General features: G+C 42.8%; 1 long non-coding RNA gene across 1 annotated transcript; it reads right to left on the bottom strand.

Annotated features, from left to right (window-relative positions):
* Positions 1-7,629: 7,629 nt before the first annotated feature.
* Positions 7,630-17,038, bottom strand: LOC142817653 (uncharacterized). Its single transcript, XR_012895283.1, has 3 exons — positions 16,105-17,038; positions 12,623-12,835; positions 7,630-8,478 (listed from the first exon to the last, which is right to left on the bottom strand). It is a non-coding gene; the product is annotated as an uncharacterized LOC142817653 (long non-coding RNA).
* Positions 17,039-17,241: the final 203 nt, after the last annotated feature.

Genomic DNA, 17,241 nt, shown 5'->3' with positions numbered 1-17,241 from the left:
GGATAGGGATCAAGTAGCTGCATGGGCCCTGGGTCATACGGGAACGGCTGAGTCGCGTTCTGGAGCGGCTGGAAGCGACGGCGACTATATCATGCCACGTGTCCTGGAGTAGCGTAGGCATAGCAGATCGGTTGATTGTCAAGAGTGCGCCAGGAATTGCTGTTTCGTGGTGCGGCCCAAGGTTACGAAAGAGGGGCGGAATGAGGAGTAAGTGAAGACATGGGTGACTAATGCTGCTGGCGGGGTCTGCTGGGTACCACCTGGGCATATGTAAGAGGCGCGGCTATCGGCAGCATAGCTAGCGCATGGGGAACAGGCATGGCTACAGGCTGCTGGTAGGCGGCGACGGGAATAGCCTGACCTACTTCTTCAGCAACAACGTCGCGCAGCAGTGAGGGCAGACGTGAGGACGGCTGCTGCTGCGTGAAGGGAATCAACGACAGTTGCCGAGCTACTTTTTCACGCACAAAGTCTTTAATTTCTTGCAGGGTCAATTATTGATCGGGAACAGAAGTAAGACTAGAGAGCGAGTCAGCGTGTGAGGAAAATAGCCGAGTCAGGATGCGCTGCTTCCTCAACTCGTTGAAACTGACATAAAGTGACAAGTTCGGCAATGATGGCAGGATTATGGGCCAGGAGCATCTGAAATCCGCCGTCATTTATTCCTTTGAGGGTGTGTTGAATCTTTTCCGACTCGGGCATGGTGGTGCTCACAGGGTTGCAAAGATCAACAATGTCTTCGATGTAACCGGTAAACGATTGCGATGACTTCTGTGCGCGAGTGCGCAAGCGTTGTTCTACCCCGAACTTGCGTACAGTGGGTCGAACAAAACGTCCGCAAACGCCGTTTTGAAGAGAGACCGCGTCGTAACGTCATTTTTGTGGTTGTTATGCCACATTTTGGTCACATCAACGAGGTAAAAATTGACTTTAGTCAACTTGTCCGCGTCATCCCATTTGTTGTTCACGCTCACCAGTTCATAGGGGGTGAACCAGTCTTCCACGTCGGTCTCATGAGCTCCGCTAGAGACCTTGGGCTCTCGCAAGCGAAGAACGCCGGGGTTGCTTGAGGATGGTTGGAAGAGCCTGGTTGCGCGTTGCTGGTGGCCATCATGGGAGGTAGCGTTCAGTTGCGCAGCTCCAGGTTTAGGCGACGACGAATGGCAGCCCCCAGGTTCAGGCGACGGGGAATGTGAGCACCCTCCACTAATTGGAAAGGGGTTTATTGGCGTGTGTTGCGATGATGGCTCTACAATGAAATCGGGACAAAGCAACAGTCAAGCAGATGCCGGTGACGATCAGCACGAGGCGAGCGAGAGGAGCCCAGAACCCATAACCCAAGCAAGGGCGATGTTGCTTGCCAACGATGCATTTTCTTCTTCACAGGAAGAGAAAGTTTGCGCGAAATTTTGCAAGGCCACGGTACGAGGAAGAAGGAGTCGAGGACATTTGAAGACGAGTTGAGGATAGAACAATACCGAGCCGGCTGGAGTGAAGATGCTGGGTTTCGCGCGACTGCGATGTCTAGTTCCGGACCCAAACGCATGAAGTGAAGCAAGGCCAGGACGCTCCAGTTGCCCACGGTTTACTCGGAGGTACACAGCCTTCTGGAGTTCCGGCCGTGACAGTACAAGGTCACGTCCCAGGTATTCAGGTATCGACTCCGGTCCTGAATCGCCCGTGGAGGGCGAAACCTTCCGGCTGGTGATCACCTCTTCGGTAGGAGCCAGCAGGGGTAAGTACCCGCAGTTCTGCAAGGGAAAAGGCTACCTCGTTTCCGCCAAGCGCCGACGTGCTGTGTAGCGCGTGATTCTAGCTGCTGACACATTGCCAGCATCTGTCAACTCAACCTATCAAGCCACCATCGCCATCAACGCTACCAGTGAGTGTTGATTTTCACAAACATCATAGCTGGATAACTAATAAGACATGTTTTAGTTTGTCAGCTCAGACTCAGTGCGTGTATATTGGAAATTTATCTTTTTTCCCCTTAATTATGCTCAAGGTTTCTACCTTTCTTAGTGTAAACAGTTTCGTCATTTTTTAGCTCTGAGACTTTCTCTCCGAGCAACAATTTACTCAACCATAAACCTGCATCCCGAATTGGCGTCCGCTACGAAAGGACGAAGCAGTTAGTGGCAGAGGTAAGCGTAATATTATTAGCAAGCGCACGAGATCAAGTGGTTTTGGCCAAGCGCATGGGGCTCGAAGGCAAACAGTTGAGGGTGTAGTTAGATGAGCAGGAGGCGCGGGCACGAGATGAAAGAGCTGCAGAACGTGAGGCAAGGAAAAAGCTGCTAGAACTGGAAGAAATAGGGGAGAGAAATAGCCAGCTGCAGCTGAAAGTAGCTGAATCAGAAGGCAATCGTAGGGAGACGAGAACAGCTGACCGAGGATGTGGACGGAACGCTTTTTGCGACGTGAACTCTCACAGCCTAATTTCAAGATTTAATAAAAATTGGGACGGCTTGGATCCATACCGAGGTTCGAGAACATCACTACTGGACAATATAGGCCGAAATGAAAATTGGGCACAGCCTTAAGCTTATTTGAGGGAGAAGGCTTTGACAGTCTTTGGATGGTTGTCTCCCGAATATTCGGGACTCGACTATGATAATGCGAGCATAGCTGCGCTTCAACGTTTCCGGTTTACGGTGGAGGGCTACCGGGCGAATTTCCACCAGAGCAAGCCCCAAGACGGTGAACCCGGAAAACAATACGCGGCTAGGCTTTTGGGTTTCTTTGATCAGTGGGTGGAAATGGCGAAGACAAACAAAGAGTATTTGGCACTCCATAATTTTATAGTGTCGGAGCAATTTCGGAACAACTTTTGTCAATGTCTAAAGCTCTTTTTTCAAGAAAAGAAGCACAGAAAGCTTGACATAGTGGAAGGCGCCGATAACTTTTAGAGGCACAACGACAACCGAACTTGCTCTTGTTTCATGAGAGAACGGAGTATAGTGGTATCACGGAGAGGAGCGGAGGCTTATCTGTGAAAACCACCATAAAGTGTTTTGTATGTAGAAAAGCTGGTCACAGGGCCTCAGATTGTCGAACCAAGCTTGAACAACCTTTCTCTGGATATTGCCTTAAGCCAAAGCCCGATACTAAGGTCTGCACAAAAAAAGATGGCTTTATGAAAGAAACGTCTTGTTGGCTGTCTCCAGAAGAGAACCCCACTGGACGTACCGATTCACCATCCAACGAACTAGAAGGAAATGTTACTAGTGCGGTGAGCATTGGCTTTATTTGAAAGAAGCTCTTTTTTATATGCGTGCAATTGCATGCGCACTTACAGTTGCACAGGACATGACGCACTAGTGAGAACCATTGCTGGAGATTTACGAGCAAAAACTACAGTATGTTATTGAGGCACGCCGTAGAGGATGACTGTACTGGAAAAACTGCGCGCCACAGGCTACAGCACGCGCGTGCTGTAGCCTGTGCAGGGCAGTTGCGCAGTCATGGCCGTTCAGATATGCATTTATGCAAAATAGGACTGATGTGTGTTTTCCAATGTTGGTGACTGGAGAGTGCACAATATACAATTGTTAATACTTACCGCTCTCCACACTTGTTCTGACGCAGATATTACATATCTTCTAGTCTATCGCAATTTTGTCTCTTGTTAAAGCCAAGTTCACAGCAATAATGGCATGGATGTGATCAAAATAGGTTAGTTTGCTATTGCAGTTCTACTTCTTGCATCTCGTTAGTGCTAATATGCTCGAGGCCTACCATTGGAGATACGGCGCGGCACTCGACGTATGCTTCAACCTAATGATCACATGATGCAAGCATTTCCGAGAAGGCTACTTTGTCGGTAAACTAGGAACGCAGATGGTAATTTGTGGAATGACAGTGAGTTCCCACGTTGCACCTCCTTCTCTGCGTGAATACGCAAACACCTCAAAGCCTTCTCAAAATTAACCGTGGGGAAAGTACCAGTACACAAAAAAATCAGAAGAGGTGATGGAAGAAAGCAGTATGCGAACCCCCAGCTTAAGAGGTCTACTGAACATGACACCCTACTGTTAACCCAAGGGTTCCGTGTTAAAATCCTGGCTGCAGTGGCCGCATTTCCGACGGATACGAAAATGTTTGAGACCCGTGTACTTAGACTCGGGTGTTCGTTAAAAAGCTCCAGGTGGTCGAAATTTTCAGGATCCTTCACTGTCGCATCTCTCACGACCATATCGCAATTTAGGGACGTTCAACTGCAGATAATAACATTGGTATGTGAAAAGTTTTGGACTTCAGAAAAGACAAAATTGATAAAATTGCAGAAAAACTTATACATGAAAAGTTCATTCTTCTTTTCTCCTCCGTATCGGCTTATGAAAGGTCGCCGTAAGCTTAGTGACTGGCGTGTCTGATGAGTTAGGAAAGAGCTTATCGATGGTAACTCTTCAGCAAAAAGACCGTGGACAGCGCTTTTCTTTTCCAATTTTCACTTGGGTTATATACGTGTTGAAGATCCAAAGTGCTTTTGTCCGAACTAGAAGAAAACGAACATTTCAAGCGATGAGCTCAGTGGCGAAGCTAGGAAAAGGCTAGGTTGGTTCAACGTCTCACCGCGTCGATATCATTACATTTGTACGTGTGTATGTCTGCGCTCACATACAAACAGATACCAGACCACAAATAAATCGAGGACAGAACCACTAACGGAAGACTTAGTCTACGACAAGGCGCACATATACGTTAATGATCAAAACGTGCCTAGGTGAAAACAGGCTTACATCGACCTATTCATCTTATTGATTTTCATAGGCTTGAATATGAGCAAGAAGCCCCGGGTCACTTTCTTACATCAAACGTACGTTCCTAGGAGCCCCAGGTTCTCAGAAGATTGTGTTTCGTTTGCTGAAGGAAATGAGAAATATTTACCTTGTAAAGGAGCCTCTAGCCTACCGGATGTTAACAGGGCCGATGAAAGTGAGACGGGGAGTGTTGGAAAAGTGTGGTCGCATGCCTACATTGCTTTTGAACCTTTACGGGCGACCTGTCCATGGGACGCGGGTGCGATAGTGCTCCGCTTGGGTCCTCAGGAAGCCCCCGAGCACATGCTGGGTGGGCTCGGCTCAGCACCCTTATCCAAGTGGGGCACGTGGCACTTGTGCCCCACTTGCCCCACCCTAGTAGTTATGCCACTGCATACACGCATCTAAATCTAAGTAGTCTGAAATTCTCGCCTACTTTGAGTCGCTAGAGCCGAGAGCACAATCAACCCCGTTTTCTTCAGATTGGCAGCCGAGCACAGTAACCATCGACACAAAAAATAAAGTAAAAAGAAAAAACCGCAAGTACTTTCCTTGGAATTAGAACCCGCGCCTCACCGAATTGCTCCCGCGCGAGCTACCAGCTCAGTCGTACAGCCGATTCAGCCATAACGCCAGTCTGCGGCCCGGGTATGAAGTTTGTCCTATCGAGATACTAGGGTCCAAGACTCGAGTCTACGACGTGACTGTGTGGCGGAAAACGGCATTTCGGAACGTAATTTTGTCACACATAAGCATTATTGCGCGCTTAAATCAATGCTTAGTATTTGTGCTACTTGGATCTTTAAGAAATTTGCAGGTTTTCGCCTAGTTTTTTCAGACGACCCTTTTTGTCTCAATAAACAAGGTGTAATTTCGGTGGCTTCCATAGGGTCTCATTGTATAAACTTCATTTGTCGTGAGAATAGAATGAAAAACCCTGCGTTAACGTTGCCGCATTTGTCAATTGCAGTACAGCTGCCAGAACTTGTCCCTCTGAGAACTTTTGAGATTTCCGCCTCTGTGATTTTCGTCGTCGAAAATCGCCCCATTCCATTGAAAACGCGCGTGCTTTTAGCCATGGCCGCTATAAGCGCTGATCAGTCAGTGTCTCATAGGTCAATGAAGGAGAACCAAGATGTGTATGAACCCAACGGTCACCCCTTTGCACAGTATGGCATTCAATTACAACGGTGCGAGGGGCCGGAAGGTTGGTAATAGGATGGGTCGTCAAGCTACAGTTTTTTAGGGGGACCCAGGGCCCTGAGGCCAACAGTTTAGCCAAAGATGGTTCTAAAGGGGCACCAATATTCTAGCCACACGAGGTCCGTGGGAGAAGAAATCGAAGTAAGCACAACGGCCGAGGTAACTCAGACATAGGCTATATTAACATGCAGTGTGGCAGGAATAGTATAAAAAGGGGAACAGATAGAGGAGCAGTTAAAGCAGGAGGAGCTGATGGTATATGGGGTTGTGGAGACATGTTCGGGACATGAAGCAACCACCTTGCAATCCGGAGTAAGTACGAGAATATTGAAATTCAACAAATGCAGTAAGAAGGGGGTTAGGATTGGTGCATTTACACAAAAAAATATGTGTTGGCAAAGAGTCAAGCAGAGATGCAATGTACATTTATGGCTAAAAGGGAAAGTAGTTGGGCAGATAACGCTTCTAGGTTTAGTGTATTTGTGGATGGGAAGAAAAGTGAGAGAGGAAAACTAGGCAATGGTGGAGTGTATGTCAAATGACATTGAGCAATTAGGAGGAGAGTGCGAGATTACTCTACGAGGAGATATGAATCCGTACATAGAAGATATAGATGGGTATACTAACCCAACCGGCGAAATAATCATATATATATATATATATATATATATATATGTGAAAGGTATGATTTGGTTAATTGCAACAGTACTCAGAAGTGTGAAAGGCAAATAACATCGGAGGTAGGAAGGCTCAGGGCAATGCACGTAAACGAATGTAGCTCCCGAAGTCTGAGTAGTGATCACAAACGCATCAAGCTATGTTTTCGAAAAGCAATGATAGTGGGATGGAGACAAGATTAGCGACTACACGGGAATTTATATTCAGAACGACAAATGTAAATAGCTACTAAGCAAAGTGAAAAAGTAATCACTGAGGATAATAAAACAGCTTGGACGTACACGAAATTAATTCGAACGTTTCAGCTATTGCTTGCTAAGGCACGTGACAAGTAACCCCGAAAAAGGAGACACAAACCCAAAAGTTGGTTGGATGAGGAAGATAAGAGAGCCATAGCAAACCAACAGGAAGTCGGGACCAAGTTAAGAAGGTAGCCAGGGTGCGGGGATGGTGGCCATCACAGTTCTGTGTGCGCTTCCACCCGCACACAGAACTTCTCGTCACCTAGTGTGGGCCAGGCATGGTTGTCTAGCGTTGGCCAAGAAACGTCCCCAGCTTCGTGTACGAGCTGTGGCTGTTGAATGCCGAAGAGTCACTGGCCTCGACCAGCTCGACGTTTTCTTCCCTGCCAGTCAACGACGTGAGTGTCTCAACTGCATCACCGCTGTCACCGTTTGCGTGAGTGATATTGATAGATATGTAGAGTTAAACGTTCGAAAACCACCATAGGATCATGAGAGACGTAGTAGTGGAGGGCTCCGGAAATTTCGACCACCTGGGGTTCTTTACCGTGCACCAAAATCTGAGCACATGGGCCTACAACAATTCCACCTCCATCGGAAATGTAGCCGCCACAGCCGGGATTCGATCCCGTGACCTGACGGTCAACAGCCGAGTACCTTAGCCACTAGACCACCATGGAGGTGGTCTAGTGGCTATTAGACCATTCACGGACGTCTATGCCTCGGTAGCAGAGCCTCCGCTGCAATCACTGCGTCTCGCTATCCCTACTGAAACGTTCCGTAAGATGCGGAGACCTCAAGTACGGAATTATTGGAATATGGAAGACGTATGATGCGGACTCCGCATAAGACGTATGATGCAGACTCCGCATAAGACGTATGATGCGGGCTCCGCATCTTATGGAAAGACGTATCATGCGGAAATTACTGAAATGTGTGCATGTTACGTCTGAATCTAGTGCAAAGCAATATAATGTGTAAATTGTATAGACGTTCACCTCTTGAGTACATGCAATACATTGTGCAGAAATCACAATATTTCTTAAATGTGCCTGATGAGAGATTGTATCATCGGCATCTTTCTAATTGTCGTGATGCGGAAGCAAAATAACCTTTTAAATAAAATACATTACAAAGCTACTAAATTACCATGCTAGCGATCATAAATGGTGGGTACATTGCAACACATTATTGCATTGTTCTATGCAAGACTTAAAGAACTTATAAAGTTATTATTATCTATAAAGAAGCATTAATATACACAAGAGCCCTGCTACAATCAATATATTTTTTTATTTGTCTGTATGCTCCACCTGTGACTAGTGACATTGCAGTGTTGATCGTACACAAATCAGGTGACTGCACCGTAATTTCACGAGCTCCACCTAAGCCACAGGATGGTGGAACAATGTAACAGCAACTTTAGAACGAAATGTTTAAACATAAATAATAATCATAGCACTGTGAAAGTGTGGCGCTGTGTTTATCTCATGAATGCCTTGTGGAGATCGGCGAAATGCTGCTTGAGGCTCTGGCACCACTGTAAACTTCGAAGGTCACTGCCATAGAACTTATGTGTCCTTTATAGGCACCTGGAAATGAAAATAATTGGCACAAATAATGTCAGAGACACATGTTAGCACAATCGTTTACATGCACAAGAAATATAACACACCGAATGAAACTGAAAGTGTAAGGCACACAGTCTTTCATGTTATGCATATGTGAATAATAGAAAGAATGAGTGTGTAAATTAGTTCTGCCACATCAAAAAAACAGCATGCTTATCACATTGAAAATAACTAGGTTGTCACGATTTTCAATGGTAGAGATAATCGATTAATATGTCCTTATAAAATTATGATTTAAATGCTTCCTGCACAGTAAAACTTTAGGAACTGCAAGTGAAAGCTCTCAATGTACATTTAATAGTGTGTGCATGTACATCTGCTGCCTTTATACTATACAGTTTGTGCACAAAATTGGCATTTTGAACAATTTTGAGAGTTAAACCTATGCAACTTATGAAGGTTAAAATCACCATGAAAGCAAGCAGGACAAGGCAGGTGCCATTAAAAATCTGTGCAAGCCAGATAACTATTACCGAACTGCACACATATAGGGGAGCAAGAGTACCAGAAATTCGGCTGCTGACCCGCAGGTCGCGGTATCAAATCCCGACTCCATTTCCGATGGAGGCAGAAATGCTGTAGGCACGTGTGCTCAGATTTGGGTGTACGTTAAAAAACCCCGAGTGTTCGAAGTTTCCAGTGCCCTCCACTACGGCGTCTCTCAAAATCATATAGTGATTTTCGGATGTGAAACCCCACATATAAATCAAGAATAACAGAAATAATCTGCCAACAGAAAAGTTGGGTGCATGTGCTATCTGTAAGTGCTTACACCTTACTACATACAGCATGCTCATTCCATTTTAAATACCGATATTGAAAATAACTGCTCTATTAGGAATGTAAAAGGTAAGGTAGAACTGAACGACTCTACAAAAAGTGACCCTATTTTGACATCATGTTTTCTTATAACAAAATTGACTAAGACTCTCAAATATCATCATGCAAGAAAAAAATCTTCAAAAGGACAATCAAGTTGGAAGTCATAATTTTTAATAAGGCTACTATGACTATAACCAAGAAATCGACCTCAACGTGGCTAATGTTAGTTTTTAAGGCCTATGTTCACTAGACAATGAACTATACCACAAAAAGCACAGCGTTCAGGCAAAGCACCACACAAAGAAAGCAGTCCTTTTTGTTATTACCTACAATGCCTTTAAAATGCTATTTTTACCTCTACTTTCCGCTTTTTATCTAAGTAACTGGTGTGAAACAAGTTAGCTGAAAATGCACTCGGCCTCCAAAACCTGTTGGTTGAATCTGAATTTTTAAAAAATGGTGAAGCTTGCACTAAATTAGGCTCCACAATCCTTGGAACAGCGAGGCTACATGACTCTTAGGACTACTTTGGTTACTTGTGTTTTGTTCCTGGGCCTAAGCATAAAGACAAGGGCTTAACTGAATTGCTGCTAACAAACAAATGCTTTCGAAATTGCCCGAGCGTCAAAGAATGCTCAGCCATTTGTTGCTTTTCGCACTGGGCTATTCTACACCAAACATACAAACCATACTGCCTGGCGAACATCACAGATGTATAGTTTAAAAAATGATGGTAATTTACTCTTCTGAAAATAGTTATTTGCAGATTGTTTTGAAGAGAAAAAAGTAGTGGTCACGTGGGTACCTTCAGAATTTCGCAGAATGTCGTGCAGGTGTTATTTGTGAGAAAAATTTCAAAGTACCGCTTTTTCTTGCCATATCAAATTTGATCTACATATTAAGTAAAGGTGCTTCTTAAAGTATTTGGAGCCGAGTAACAGTAGTGCAATTTTTCCGCTACATAGGCTTTGAAGAATTCAGCCAAACTGTTTATCGTTTGCATTTCTTGTATGGCAATACTGCATTTTGTATGAATATTTGAGCCACAAATACTCACTGCACAGAAGTTATATTTCACGAAAAAAAATAATGTTAGGTCCAGATTACAAATACCATTACATAATTGTTTTTGTCCACATTGAGATGCAATTGGAGCTGTGTGTTTGTCTAATTGAAAATTACCTTTATGTGTAAGTTGAAAGCAAATAAACAGTTCTTGTTACATGGCAAGTGGTATCATTACAATTTGTTTAAATGAGGAAAATGATTTTTCAAGTCTCCTATTGAGGGCCACGGGGAACTTCGGAAAGAAAGCTGTCGTATATCAAATGCAGAAAACAGCCATCATAAGAAAACTTCAAAAATTCATTTCTACTTTAAGACAAAGTGTAATCATATAACTTGCCATATAAAGAGAACTGCTTCCTTGCGTTTGATGTGGCGAAAAAATTGCACTAATATTACTGAGCTTCATGCACTACACACAATCACCTTTACTCAATACCTAGACCGAATTTGGTGTAGAAGAGACAGTATTTTTGAAACACTTTTTACTTTTTACAAACAACACCCAGACGACATGCTGGGAAGTCCAGAAGGCACCAACGTGGCCTAATATTTTGTTCTCTGCGATATACTTTAGCATTTTGCTGTTTTCAGAAAAATACAGTAAACGAGCACAATATTTTTCTTTGAAAACACATTTAGGACGGTTGGCAAAAGGGCTGGGATGTTTGATGCATAATTGCCTCACTGCCAGCATTTATTTTTCCGAAGCTCAAGCTATCACCTCTCTGGTACTGCCTCCCTCACATACAATGCCTGCATAGGAAAGAAAAAGAAAGGCAGGTCCGACAAAGTTCACAAGGCAAGATATTTTCATGTTGGATAAAACTCATTACTATAAACAGCAGCAAAATAACATTCATTTCGAGTAGTCCAAGACACAAGCTTTATACCTGCATACTAAGAGCCAAGCACAAACTTTTCATTTGAACATGTGTGGTGATAGACAGGAAGCACTTATTGCAAGACTGATCAGTCTGTAATAACTTAATGAAGTACAATGCACTGTTCAATCCAACACCACATAGGCACCTTTGCTATAGCAAAGCCATGTGTCATTGATTCTTGCACTAGATTGGACAATGCAAATGTAACAAAAAGGTGAAAAAACAAAAGAAGGGAAAAAAAGAAGAATAGGGGGGATGCAAAGTAGGAGCAGTGTAGCACTACTTTTACTTTGCACTCCCCTTTTCTTTCTTCTTTTTTCTTCTTTTCTGTCATTTATCTTTTTTTTTTGCTTTCCTTACCCCCAACCTCCGACAGGAGAACACTTTGTATCAGCGCAACCTAACTTGAAAAGAAGCAAGGGCTGCACTCTTCTGCGTTATAGGTTTTTTTTCAGACAAACATTTCCAACAGGCACACACGCCTACACGAAAAGATGATGTCATTACTGACCTCATTTAAACTAACACGCCAAGGATGACAAGGTGACTTCTGAAAAATAGGTCCTCCTATCGCAACATCGGCCAGCCTGTCTGAAGCACTCCTACTGTTCACCCTGATTACTCCACTAGATGTTCCCATCTGTCGACTCACATCTTCATTTTGGATAACACTAAGACGAGCTTACATTGATGAATACGCACGAAAGTTTAGTGATGTATCATGTATCAGATTAAGCAACTCTGTTAAAAATTATTGATAGCTTGCTTCCAGGCTTTTTATACTGCAGCCTGAAACTTCGTAATGTCTTCTATGCACATGAACCAGATTGACAACGTAATGCACAACATGCTTAAGAATACTGCGAGGAACAAGATAACGACAAAACGACCAGCCACCCAAATTTTTCGCTGTGCATATTATAAAATGTTCATGTACCCCAAACGAGGTGCTTATGATACAAGCCGAAAAAACCTATAAGTAGGGCCTTGGAGTCTTCTGGAAGTAGACGTGTTGCATTTTTTCTGTAGAGGGCTTTACACCCATAAGTGAGGAACAAAACTCCTGTATTATGAAGAATGTTGGCAGCTATCAGTTATAGAAAAACCTAATGCAGCTAACCTTCCCCGACACATCTGTACATTTAGAGAGGTGACGTAGCTTCTGTGATTGTGACCGTAACTCCAACAGGACCAGTGCAGAAATTGGCACTACTTGGCTAGACAAGCGTCCAAACATGCCTGCCCGACTCCCTCTAGCCATCCTGGCTGAATCTGATTCATGATTTCTTAACTGCTGGCTGGACAAAAAGCAAAACCACTGAAGCACTCACAATACAGAGCGTGCACGAAGTTCCTCTGGAGTGGTCAACTTCGTCTTCTGCGATGAAAGAGCAGCACAGTGTACTGATAAGGCACTCCTTGCAATGGTTTTCAATGCCACACAGTGACTTGCTGTTCCTGTCGAAGAAAGCTTCGGGAGCTTGGAGGGTGCTTGCTCTTTTCTGGGGGCTGCTGCCGCTCCTCGTTTTCTGCTCAAGGTCAACCTGCACAAAGTTGTAGACGAGGCTTTAAGAGTTGTATATAATGATAGACAAATTTTCGCTGAACACACATTTCTTCGTGGCACACTGAGGAATTTCTTATAAAACTTAAGGCCTCGCATATGCAAACATTTATAATCGATCCCAAGATGCACTCGACTCTAAAGGAGCAAGTTTGTTATGTAGTGTATATAAAGAAAGGTCATTCAGCACAACCACAACTACAGTTGCACACGAAAACAATATTTTACACGATTCTGTTTATTTACATGGTCCATTTTATTTTATTTACACGGTCCATTTTACACGGTCCTGTTTTAAACGATCTGGTCTGCATGAACTCTTGAACCGGGTACCACATAGGTTGAAAGACACACACAGGGTTTGAGACAAACCTAGTTTCCCATGGAACATCCTCTTGCACTATAACAACACATCTCAATCTAGTTAGTTGGTCAGAACGAGGTGAAAACAGCTCGCACTTGAAAAGCACGGGCAGAAGGAATGACGCCTGCACCCTGTGCTCCTTGTACATTCTTGTTAAAGGTGCAGTTTTCACCTTATCCTTATGCAATTTCGCATTTATAACATTGTTCGGTGCATAATCTTTGTGGCGTTAAAGTGTGTGATACCGTCAAGTGTATCCCTTGTAATTTATAAAAATAGAATACAATTTAGCTTGATTCAAAAAACAAAGTTCATCCAGCGCCATGTCCTGTAGCCATTCTTTAGACAAGTGGCAGAATGATTTATTCTTCAAAACATATCTTACTTGTAACCACTACAAGAGCTAACTCGTACACTGGCACATTCTGTTTGCCTCTTCAGATTATAAGGTACCTTTTTTACACCAGAAAATCTTCAAGAAGAATAGAAGTGTTGTAATTGTGAAGAAAGAAAAGTAGAAGAAAAAAAAAAGATAACCTGCCCTGTACAGGGACTGAGTCTGCGAACTTCGAATAACATGTCCGATACTCTATAAACTGAGCTACCATGGCGGCTATCCCTCTTCCATTTTGTACGGTATATATGTGCATTTCAACATGGAAGAGTCAGTCAGCGCTGCCTGTTACCACTATGGCGAGTGTGGGACACCTTTTTTTGCCTACTGGCAATTACATTACGATTGCAATTACGTTACGATTACTTCCAATATCCCTATGCTTCTTTGGCAGCATTATGCATCTGTCAGTTCTAAGAAAATCTGCTAGTCACAGGAGGAGGCAATAGTTCGCCCTCCCACCTAAATGCATGTACTTGAACACATGCACAACTGATCAAAAAAAATAAGTCACACACCGCTAAGATTACTGAGATTCACTGTTTCAGATTCATGAGTAAAGGAAAGAACTATAAATTGAAGGGTTTGTTGTCTTTGTTGAAGACATTATAATGAGAACTAGCAGAAAATGAAGCCAAACAAACTATAGGGGTTGTTATCAAAAGTAACTTTAACAAAATTGTGAAAAGAAAAGTGAGCGAAAACGTAACTTGGCAACGTTTTTTGACAATTGAGGTGACATTACTTTTTGTAACATCCCCATATTTTACTGGGTAATGTTGTCGGGTAATTCTCATTATTATAGTGGTGAGTAGGCTGACAAAGAAAGTATATGGCATTGATACTTCTTTTGAACACCTAATAGTTTGAGAACCTTAAAAGAGCGGAAGCTACTTTGAGTAGACCAGAATACTTAGTTGGAGCGAAAAAAACGTACACACAGTTTTACCAGGCTTTTTAACACCATTTGAGACATAAAAGTGTATGCAGCCAGTATGGTTAAGTACCATTACTTTTGTCACACTATGCACTGTAGCAGGTGTAGTTAGAGTGGGGATAGTGAAGGATTAATCAAGCACGCCACCAACTGCGTTCACATCAATGGTCGCATATTTTAAAAATAAACCTGCTCTATAATAAAAAAACTTTTATTGCATTTATGATTTTATCCAAATCAAGTTAAACCAACTGGGTAAGCAAACCATTTGCATAAAATCAAAAGGCATAAAGTGATTCATGTATTATAACTATGTGAACAATTTCAGCAACGCAGGGCAAAGTGACAACAGTTATATTAAAAACCCCTCTCATTATAACATGCATGAAAAGCACCACACCAGAATATTTTATAGTGCATGTAATATTGAGACTACTAGACTGTCAATTGACCTTTTAGAAGAAGGGTATCTCCTTCACGTTCAAGAGGCAACCACTTAGCCTTTTCCTGAGCTTTTCTATGAATATATCCTGAATTTCAGATATCATTGGGATTGATTTAGAGTGAACAGATTTTGCTTACGCATTGAAACCTTGTTCTGTGTGTAACTGCAATTATGGGTGCTAAACCACCTCCAATTATTTTTAACATTTACCTTTTTTACCTGCAGCAGCACAACGAGCTATGTGTGCCCAAAAAGTAGCTAGAAACAATACCTTTACCTCTTTGAACCTTTTGGAAGTGTTCAGCTTCTCAGCGCTCACCTTACAACACTTTTTTTAAATACGTGTTTGTGTGCCCACTGCTCTTGCTCCTTGTACAGTGAGGAGGAGCACAGGGCAAGAAGAGACAAGAAAGAAGCATAGCGAAAAAAAGAGAAATAAGCGAGGACCTCTTTTGTATCGTTCAATGTGTATAACATTACTTTTGCGACAACATATACACAAATTATCACGGCTATGCATCCATTGTAGAGTCACACACAGCTGCAACACCATAACTAAATTTCAACCTTGTGTTGGTTGAGGATACCTTTATAGTGGCAAGCTAATGATATCTGCATTTGTTTGGCTCATATTAAGATGCAGTGAAATGTAATATGGTAATCTCATTTAGAATGCACATCATGTGGCTTCATTGTATATGTGGCCACAAGTAACTCTGGTGTCAAAGCAATATGGCAGAGCCTAAACAGATTTCACCGACCACTCCAATCTGAACTTGCCTCTGCTACTTGCCCATTATCATCCCAGCAAGAAATGAATAATTGAATCTGCTACAGATATGTGCTAGCTTATGCTAAGGACCAAGTATGAAGGGTGTTTTGTCATTATTGAGATCAGTTAATTTTTCCAGAACACTTGCTGTCAAACACAAATACATTGCTGTCGAAGCATCAAGACTCAAATATAAAGCAAAAAGAAGTGTCTCTTTAAAAATTACAGACCACACGGTGCAAGATAAATATTTGATATACTTGGGATGTAAGGCACGCACAAGAGGTGCTGCCATATTATACTTTTCCTTGTGTTGAAACCTGCTCGCTTTACTCACCCAACACACCTGTAAAGATGCCGTGAAAACACCAAGGAGCTGATGCAGCTAGGTTGAACACATGTCCAGGGTTTCCACCATTCCTAAGCAGCCCTACAGCCTCCACAGTCCTACAACCATTTGTAAGACAAATATAGTTCTACCCAAAGTTCTTGGTTTACAGACACACATGCAAGACGCATAACCACTCTATAGGAAAATTGCATGATAATGCGCTGGGAAGCAAAACGGATGCCAATATCAAGTATCCTGGCCTACAGCCTCTTTCTTTCTGTTCTAAATAATCAATCAATGGTTAATAAATGTTCCCCCAATGTGAAGTGTACTGGCAGTCCGGTGAAGAATTGCAATGTATTTCAAACACAGTTTAATTCATGGAAAGTAAGCATGCAATAGCTTTTTGTCAGCTGTTCGAGAAAAGAGCATGACGTTTAGCTAAAACCCATGTTTTTATAAACACCATTCAATTTGATATAAAAGTTGTGAGCATTATGTGAAGGAACACGGATTCATGTTTAATTAATGATTTCTTATATTGTACTGATATGAATGCAACTAACTGAATATGAAACGATAATTTTTGCTTGAGAATTTAGAGTTATGAACACTATCGCACTTGCCAGCTGCATCTTGTCCAACAGCGGCAAGATAGGCTAGTTTCTGTAGGTGAGCAGTAATGAGCAGTGCAAAGTAACAACAAGAAATACAGTAACAACAGTATGGGGCAAGCACAGACTGCCAACTGTATAATTTATTTCACAAAAGTTCGCCTGAATATCAGTCAGACAACTCGTGCAAATGAAGGTCCAGTTGGGAATGAACAAGTTACGAAATCAACAATGCCTCCTTTCACTAACAAGACCCTCATTCACATAAAGTATGCAGCGATAGGCCCCTACCGAGGTACGTCACAGCATGATGTCACTGGTACATGTAAAAGGTGTGGCTGGAAAAACACTCCCGCTGGTGGCTCAGCCCGGTACAGTCGTGCGGTGTTTGGGGCAAGTTTTAATTTTCCAAAGCTTACACTTCACGTTACAATGTCGACATTAGCTGTAGTATGTGTCAGCAAACATCTAGCTGTGTGGTAAACTGTGTGGTAAAATATTTGCCACGCTGTCTGTTTATCTTGAAGAA

This window comes from Rhipicephalus microplus, chromosome 1 (genome assembly GCF_043290135.1).
Source record: "Rhipicephalus microplus isolate Deutch F79 chromosome 1, USDA_Rmic, whole genome shotgun sequence".
Lineage (NCBI taxonomy): Eukaryota > Metazoa > Arthropoda > Arachnida > Ixodida > Ixodidae > Rhipicephalus > Rhipicephalus microplus.
The sequence above is the reverse complement of the archived record's forward strand: the minus strand, read 5'-3'. Positions and strand labels throughout refer to the sequence as shown.